Raw genomic sequence first — 9,126 nt, forward strand, 5'->3', positions numbered from 1 at the left:
TTGTGCTGTTCGTTCAGAAAAAAAAATTTGATAAGGAGCGAACATTAGGCTGAAACGGTTTCTAGAGCGAACACTCCGTTGTGTGTTCGATCCAACTAAAACCACGAGTAAATCGGAACGGAGGGAGTAAATCTTAACGGGCTGATCTTGTGGCAACTTGTGTGGGTGTACTGTTGCTCGCTCTATTCATTCACCCTTGGAGTGAACCGACACCGAACGTTTGCTCCATTCCTTTCTGTAGCGAATGATCTTGAGCATAATTAGTTTGATGCCAAAAATTAACAAGCCAACATTTGGCAAATATTGGCTTAGTGCTTGGCTGGTTATTATGTTTACTTGCCAACCTCATAAGAAGTTGTCAATTCTTGACAACTTTTGATATTGCTCATTGTTGGCTTGTCAAATGTTGGCATCAAATCAATATTCATTTTAGACCTAGCACATGTGGTCCTTAGTTACACATGATTACATCCGGTCTGCAAAAGAGTATAGAGGTTGTCTGGGACTTCGGCTATCAGCATCAGGTCGTCATGCGTCTTGGCCCTCGCGGCTAATTCATGTGTGAGGCTCCTGACAGACACAACGCTCAGGGAATTTGGCCAGCTCTTTTTTCCTGATGTGATGATGTGGTTGATAATTGGGTAACGTATGAATCGATTCTCTGCGCCTGGCTATAATTTTTTAGAATCATGTTGGTGTTATCCATTTTCGGGATCAAAGGACCACGATAAACAGTCGATAGGGCAGACAGACCGGACAGAGCAGCATGTGCCTCCGCTTCTTCGATGCAAGCGAATGGGTTTACTTGTCGACTTAAAAGGAAGGAACTGCACGCCCAAATAATTCCAAGCGATGGCCCCGACTGGTCATTGGTCCATGTCGCTTCCGAAGGACACGTCAAGATTAATTTTAACGATGTTTTCTTTCCCGACCTCCTCTGGCGCTCCCACGGGCCGCAGGGGAGGAAACCCTAGCTGCCGCCGAACCGCGACCTCCTCCCCATCCCTCCCCTCGCCGCCGCTGGGGCGTGCCAGCAGGCGCAGCCCGCCTAGCACGGGCAGCGGCGGGGCGCTTTCTCCTTCTCGCGAGGCGGGATTGCCGTGGGGCGATCTACCCTGGCCGGAACATGGCGTGGTGCATGGCGCGGCGATGCTGGGCTACCACGGTGGCGGGCGTGAAGGGCGGCATGAGGCGGGCTGTGGGCTGGTGACGGCTACGGCAGCCGGTGGTTGATCTGCCGGATCTGGACGATGCGGGGGCGATGGCACCTGTGCTAGGCAGAGTCGGGCGAGATCCCCTTCGGGCTGGCATCCGTGGTGCACGCGATCTTGCTGGTTGCTCGCCAGATTCGTCTTGTCGCTTGCGCTCGGCCTTCTGGATCGACGTCGAGGCAAGTCAGGGAGGCATCCCCGGGGTGCTCGTGATGTGCTATTGGTGTCTGTGTTTGGCCTAGTGTTGGGTGCAGCTACTAACGGCGGTGGAGTCCGACGGCCCTTCTCGGCATAGAGGCGGGACATGGCGGTGGTGGTCATTTCCTCCGTTGGAGCTAGGTGGTCGGCCTGAGGCTGGGTGGTCGGATCTCCAGATCCGTCATCTAGTCCCGGCTACGAGTCGGGGAAACATGGTTGCCGGTGAAAACCGAGCCGACGGCAAGCGATGGCGGCGTTCTGCACCATGACCTTGATGAAGGCATTGTCGTGTAACTGTTTTCGACCCACTCATGTTGTTCCGGGGGAAACCCTAGATCTGGTCTCCCAGATCGGACGATGGCGGCACTACGATGTTGTTTCTCTCTTGGGAGCATCGTTGATGGAGCAGCGCCGGAAGACAGAGGCAGGAGGTGGAGCGGCTTCGTCTTGCACGGAGCTTCCGTGGAGCTGTCAAGTCGTGCCTGGCCGACAGGCGCTACGCCGAGTCGTGCCTGGTTGGCAGGTGTTACGCACGACAGATCTTCCATAGTCTTCCCGTCAGGGCGGATGAGCGCAGGGCGGTGGCCCCGTTGGGCGCCGTGGTGGCGTCGACGGATGTCCAGACTGACAAGGACGATGCGGATATCTTTCCTGAAGATGGGTCAGTGGTCCGATGATGATGGCGGCTTCTAAAATGCGTGCATGTGGTGTGCGCTTTAGGTAGGCTGCATCGCTGTTGGTCTTGATACGATACGTTACATATGGATCGACAACGACACTAAAAGTGAGAGCACTCCACATTATCGAGTTTGTAGGTGTGAATAGTGGCTTTGAATGTATTGATGTATGTTGTTGTCAGATCTTTCTGAAATAATTAATAAAGATGGCTGTATGCATCGATTGATGCAGAGGCCGGGGGTTGAACCTCCTTTTCTAAAACAATATACCCTTCATTTGTTGACGGTCACTGCTACAAATCTAAATACTCACATCACCGTTTCATGACCACGTGTTAGTATTGTACATTAGCACTAACCAATCACTCTGGAGGTTTATTTGGCTCGGCTGAGTGCACATCATAGACGGGTCAGAAATCCACTAACGAAAATGTAGCTTACGTTTTCACTGACCGCCCGCTATATTTGACCCATATGTTGTTAAAAAAAAATATTTGACCCATATTGTAGCCTATTCAAATTAGACCCTTCCGATGCTAGTCCATTTCGAAGTATGTGAAAAGACAAATATTTAGGAATGGAGGGAGTAGTTTACCATGCATGTTAGAATACTATTTGTGCACATTTAGACTAGATTGCAACCTTAAGGTCTGACTATGAATTGCCGGTTGAGATTGGAGTCGTTCTCGTTTCCCCTCTCGCTAGGGTTCCCTCCTCTCGGTGCCAGCCGCCGTTGAGAAAGTATACCGCAGCCGATCACCCTCCCTCGCCCCGACGCTCGGGCCGATCACGTGCCCCCCCCCCCCCCCCCCCCCGAGATCGATCCCGGCCTTGGCTAGGGTTGGAGAGGAACCGTTCCTGTGCCGTCTCGTCCCTCGGGTTGCCTAGGGTTACGATGGCGACGCCGTCTTCATCACGCACGCAGGAGGAGAAGGAACTGGAGGAGATGATGGCTGAACTTGGGATTGCTGAGGAGGAATTGGATGACCTAGTTTTCGAGGATGTGATGCCGGACGCTGTAGCCAACCCCCGCTTCGTCTCGATTGGCAAAGTGCACACGTCCAAGGAGTATGGCGACTACTGGTTCTACAAGAACATGAGAAGTGCGTGGGATTTAGCGCAAACAGTAAAGTTTAGATCCTTGGGCGACAACCTATATACTATGCAATTTTCTTGTTTGGGAGATTGGATCAAGGTGATGGAGGGTGGTCCATGGGCCTTTAGAGGGCAGCCGGTGGTGCTTGCTGTCTATGATGGATTCACAAAACCATCCATGATTGATTTGAACTGCTTTAAAATATGGATTCAGATACATGATCTGCCAGATGGTTATGGACCTTTGGTAAAACCGTTGGCTGCAAAGGTGGGTGCTCTATGTGACGACAAAGATGACCCTAGTAACTTTGCTGGTAATTTCTATAGGGCCAGGGTTATCCTGGATGTGAGAAAGCCTCTTAAAAACCATGTTTCAATTGTGAAAAAGATGAAAAGGCAGATCTTCAAGGTTAAGTATGAGCGTCTGCCGGATTGGTGTGCCGTTTGTGGGATGATAGGTCACTTATATACTGAGCATGGGGATGGTGTTCATGACCAAAAAGCTTTGGTTTTCAAAGAGCTGAGAGCAGCCTGGAGTATGAGGGGAGGAGGCAGAGGAGGGGGCCGCACCCAGGAGTCTGTTGAGAACCCCGCAAAATCAACAACTCAAAATGCTGCTATGCACCTGGATAAAGGGGCTGTGATTGAGACGCACGAGGGGGAACAGAACAGAAAAAGGGGTGTTGCAAGTCCCTCGGGGCAAGCTCCCCTGAATAATGTTCTGTCCTCTTACCAGGGGCGGGGACTATTCCTGCAAGTCCGCCGCCCAAGCAAGATCTGAAGAGATCAAAGTCTGATAATGCTAACAAGATCGTGGCTGGTTCCAATGTGCAGAAGAATGCTTCATCTTTGGCGGGCTCCCCCGAGGAGCGCCGCCGGAATTAATGGATCTCATGAGCTGGAACTGCCGGGGAGGGGGGAATCCCCGGACAGTTCGTGAGCTAGCGACGCTAGTGCAGTCGCATTCCCCCAAGATGGTGTTTCTGTGCGAGACAAGACAAAAAGAAGATAAAATGAGAAGAGTGAGAGGCCGGCTGGGTCTCAAAGGCTTTACTAGTGTGGATAGCAATGGCCTGAGCGGGGGCCTTGCTCTTTTTTGGCATGAAAGTCTGATAATAGATATTCTGGACAAGGATGATCGCTATATTGATGTTGCAGTTCGTTTACATGCTGACGCCGAACAGTGGAGAGTAACCTTTGTGTACGGAGAGCCGCGTATTGAGAATCGTCATCTAATGTGGCAGAAACTTCAAACCATGTTCACCACCTCGGACCTTCCTTGGTTGGTTATTGGAGATTTCAATGAGTGTCTTTGGGATTTTGAACACCTTTCAGCAACACCAAGAGCTGAACCACAAATGATGGCCTTTCGTGATGTGCTTGAGGTATGTCAACTAGTGGATATCGGTTTCTCAAGTGTACCGTTTACATATGATAATAAGAGAAGCGGGACAGCAAACGTGCGTGTACGTTTGGATCGTGCTGTCGCCTCTAGTGCTTGGCGCAATATGTTCGCTTTCTCCTCGGTGTCCCATGTGGTGTCACCCTGTTCGGATCATGTGGCTCTTATTCTTAAGGGGACTCCGGACCCTGGGCCGAGTGCAGGAAGACGACACCAGTACGAAATATTTTGGGAGCGTAGTGGTGAGCTTCCCGAGTTGGTGCAGCAAGCATGGGATTCGGCGGGTGCAATCGGAAACCTTGAACAGTTACAGTCAGCCCTGAAAAAGACCATGTCTACTTTGGGCATATGGAGTAGGAAAAAGTTTGATAACATAACCCGTGAGCTAGCCAAGTCCAGGTCACAACTTGAGGAATTGGTGAATATGAACGCTAATCGTCAAGATATACGGCGAGTGACCGACAGAATGGACGAGTTACTATATCAGGAAGAGATGTTATGGCTCCAGAGGTCGAGAATAAATTGGCTAAAAGAAGGAGACAGGAACACGAAATACTTTCAGAGCAAGGCGGTTTGGAGAGCTAGAAAAAATAAAATTCGCGAACTTGTGGACGACAATGGGGTTGCCCATTCAGATGAGGCGACAATGAGACAAATGGCTAATGAGTACTTCCAAGGAATGTACACGGCTGATCCGAACCTCATACACACTCCGGTTCTAAGTCTTTTTGATGCATTGATAACTGATGATGATGATAATGCTAAGCTATGTGCTCCTTTCAGTGATGACGAAATTTCGGATGCCCTGTTTCAGATCGGTCCGTTGAAGGCCCCGGGCCCGGATGGTTTTCCAGCACGTTTTTTTTCAGCGTAACTGGAGTACGCTACGGGACAGCGTAATCACGTCAGTTAAGGAGTTTTTCAGCTCAGGTTTGATGCCGGAAGGGGTTAACTCAACCTCAATCGTTCTTATCCCAAAAGTTCCTAATCCTACGAAGTTGACTGATTTTAGGCCTATTAGTTTATGTAATGTAACTATAAGGTCATATCAAAGTGTTTGGTGAACCGGTTGAGGCCAATTTTGGATGATATTATCTCACCGGAACAGAGTGCTTTTATACCCGGAAGAATGAGCACGGATAATGCACTCATTGCTTTCGAGTGCATCCACCATATAAAGCAAGAGAAAGATCCTACCAGAAGTTTTTGTGCCTATAAGCTCGACTTATCAAAGGCGTATGATAGAGTTGATTGGGTTTTCTTGAAGCAAATGATGCAGAAATTGGGTTTCTCTCATCGTTGGGTGGACTGGATTATGACATGTGTCACTTCGGTGAGGTATTCGGTAAAACTAAATGGAACCCATCTAGATTCATTTGCACCGTCGCGTGGGCTACGGCAAGGTGACCCATTATCACCATTCTTATTCCTTTTTGTTGCTGACGGACTATCTGCCATTCTTAAGCACGAAGTTACTAATGGAAATATCAATCCTATAAGAGTCTGTAGAAGGGCACCGGGGATATCACATCTTTTATTCGCAGATGACTCTTTACTGTTTTTTGAGGCAACACAAGATCAAGCCTTGAAAATCAAAGAGATTTTGGACCTGTATGCTAGTGCTACTGGCCAGAGTATTAATCTGAATACGTGCTCCATTTTATTCGGTCCAGTATGTTCAGAGGGTGCCCAGAATGCTATCCGTACTATTCTGGAAGTTACTAAGGCAGAATTTGAAGAAAAATACTTGGGTCTCCCTACACCTGAAGGTCGGATGTCTAAAGGACGGTTCCAAAACTTGCAAGCTAGTCTTACGAAGAGACTTATACAGTGGGGAGATGGGTGGCTTGCGCAACCGGGCCGTGAAGTTCTCATCAAATCAGTTGCACAAGCTCTTCCAACATACATTATGGGTGTTTTTAAGCTCCCGTTCTCAGTTTGTGATGACCTAACAAGGATGCTAAGAAACTTTTATTGGGGATCTAAAGAAGGTCGCAGAAAAGTACATTGGAAGTCCTCGGATTCTTTGTTGCAGCCAAGGTGTAAAGGAGGGCTTGGATTCCGCGATTACAGACTGTTCAACCAAGCTCTCCTCGCACGCCAAGCTTGGAGATTGCTTGATAGGCCGGAGAGCCTTTGTGCCCGACTGCTAAAAGCCCGGTATTACCCGGATGGTCAGCTTGAGGATACGGTCTTTTCTGGTAACGCCTCCCCATCTTGGCAAGCTATAAGCTATGGTCTTGAGCTCCTGAAAAAAGGCATAGTCTGGAGAGTGGGCAATGGATCAAGCATTCGTGTTTGGAGAGACAATTGAATACCGAGGCCACATTCCTTGAAACCGGTCACCCCTAGAGGTAATTGCCGCATCCGGTATGTGTCTGAACTGCTTAATGACAATGGGTCATGGAATATGAACTTGCTGCAGAATTATTTTTGGCCTTGTGATGTGAATGAAATCATTAAAATCAGAACGTCTCCAAGGCATGAAGAGGATACAATTGCTTGGGGACCAGGGAGATTTGGACAATTCTCGGTGAAGTCGGCGTATGAGTTTGCTTTTGAGCAAGCCAACATAGAATCTCAACCTGCGACTAGCACTAATCCGGAGGGCTGCCGGGCCATCTGGAATCTGATTTGGAAAACGGATGTTCCTCCAACAGTCAAAAACTTTGCTTGGAGAGTGGTCTCAGATTCCCTTCCTACTTGGGTTAACAAGCACAAGAGGACCTTAGAAGTCACCAACATATGTCCGGTGTGTGGCGTGGAACCGGAGGACAACTTCCATCCTCTATGTCGTTGCCCGAGAGCAAGAGAATTATGGTGGTATATGTCAGAGGTTTGGAACCTTCCACCGGTGGATACCATTCAGAATGTTGGGAAGGAATGGTTGTTCCAAGTGCTACAGCCACTCCATGAATTAGAGAGGTCCATGCTTCTTATGACTCTCTGGAGGTGTTGGTTCATTCGTAATGAGATAGTACATAATAAGATTCCGCCTCCTCTTGAGGTATCGAGGAGGTTCCTTGTCAGCTATCTGGAGTCACTAATTGCTATCAAAATGAACACACATATGGATCCGGTCAAGGGGAAATCAATTATCTCCTTTGATCGCACGTTAGCCCATGCTGATATTGCACCCGTACAGGCCGCCCCGAAGTGGGCTGCACCACCGGCAGGGTGGGTAAAACTAAACACGGACGGTTCTTTTGATGATGGTAGGGCAGGTGCAGGTATGGTATTACGAGACCATTCGGGGGCTGTAATCTTTTCCGCTTGCAGAACACTGTACTCGTGTCGTGAAGCTTTGGAGGCAGAGCTGGGTGCTTGCATGGAAGGTTTATCTCTAGCGATTCAGAGAAGTGATCGCCCAGTGACCATTGAGTTGGATTCACTTGTTGCTATAAAGCTGATTCAAGGACAGGAGACAGATAGGTCTATTTATGCTTCGTTAGTCAAAGAGATTAGATATCTTTTATCTCTTCGTGAATGTTGTATTACTCATGTAAACCGGTCTCAAAACCAGGTTAGCGATAGTCTAGCAAATTTTGCTCGTACCGAGGGAAGAACCATGACTTGGATTGGCTCTGGTCCCCCGATAGTGCTTGAGCTAGTCGCCGCTGATTGTAACTCTTTGTTGGCTTGAGTAATACAATATTTCTACCCGCAAAAAAAAAAGACTATGAAGGTTTTTATTCGTATCACCGATAGTAACATCCTATGAAGGCTTGCTGTTCTTGTTGCCATCGAAGCTTAATCGTGGAGATCCTGAATCCTCATGGTGCCATGGGTATGAATCCGAGCATGCTAGCTTGTAGTCGATGAGAAGGAGCTGAAATTGATCTTCAACTTGAGGAGTCCTCCATGACTGGCTTGTAATGGCAAGGAAAACTGGTTATTTTTGGCAGCAACCTAGCAACCTAAAATATTGACATGACACAATCAAATTACGAGCAACCCACCTGGCTTGAGGATCTGGAATCACCAAAACAATGGCATGGCCTGGTGAGAGCAGGGAATGCTCGATGCTAGTCTGAAGCTCAATTATTTTGCGACATGCTGCGTCATTTCAAAGCATTGTGCCTCCGTACGTGGCATGCACATCCAACGTTCCTACTGTGCTCTAGCACTTTCTATGGTACCGGCCTCTATGCTGGCATGCAGTTCGTACTGTCGTATGCACACGGTGACACAGAGCAATTAATGGCTATGCGCAACCAAGTATTCCTGCTTCGGCGTTTTGCTTGGAGCATAGCCATGCATATAAGCGTTGGACCTAAAATAAGCTCAAGGGCTGCCCTTAAGCTTGTGGACAGCTCCCACGATGTATAAGGAGCACCTTTTGCCTTATGGACAAGTTTTTGCATACACCCAGCGTGGTGTGGCTCTTTTTTCTGTTCTGTTTTTACCAAGATATGCTCCAGAAGAAGATTTAGAGATTCTGAAGGTTTGGAAATGACATGGATGGCAACCTTTTAAGAATTTAAGCATGTGCTCGTACAGTGTGCATGCATGGGTTAGCATGGAACCTTGCGAGGGGTTTTTA

Source organism: Triticum aestivum, chromosome 4A (genome assembly GCF_018294505.1).
Source record: "Triticum aestivum cultivar Chinese Spring chromosome 4A, IWGSC CS RefSeq v2.1, whole genome shotgun sequence".
Classification (NCBI taxonomy): domain Eukaryota; kingdom Viridiplantae; phylum Streptophyta; class Magnoliopsida; order Poales; family Poaceae; genus Triticum; species Triticum aestivum.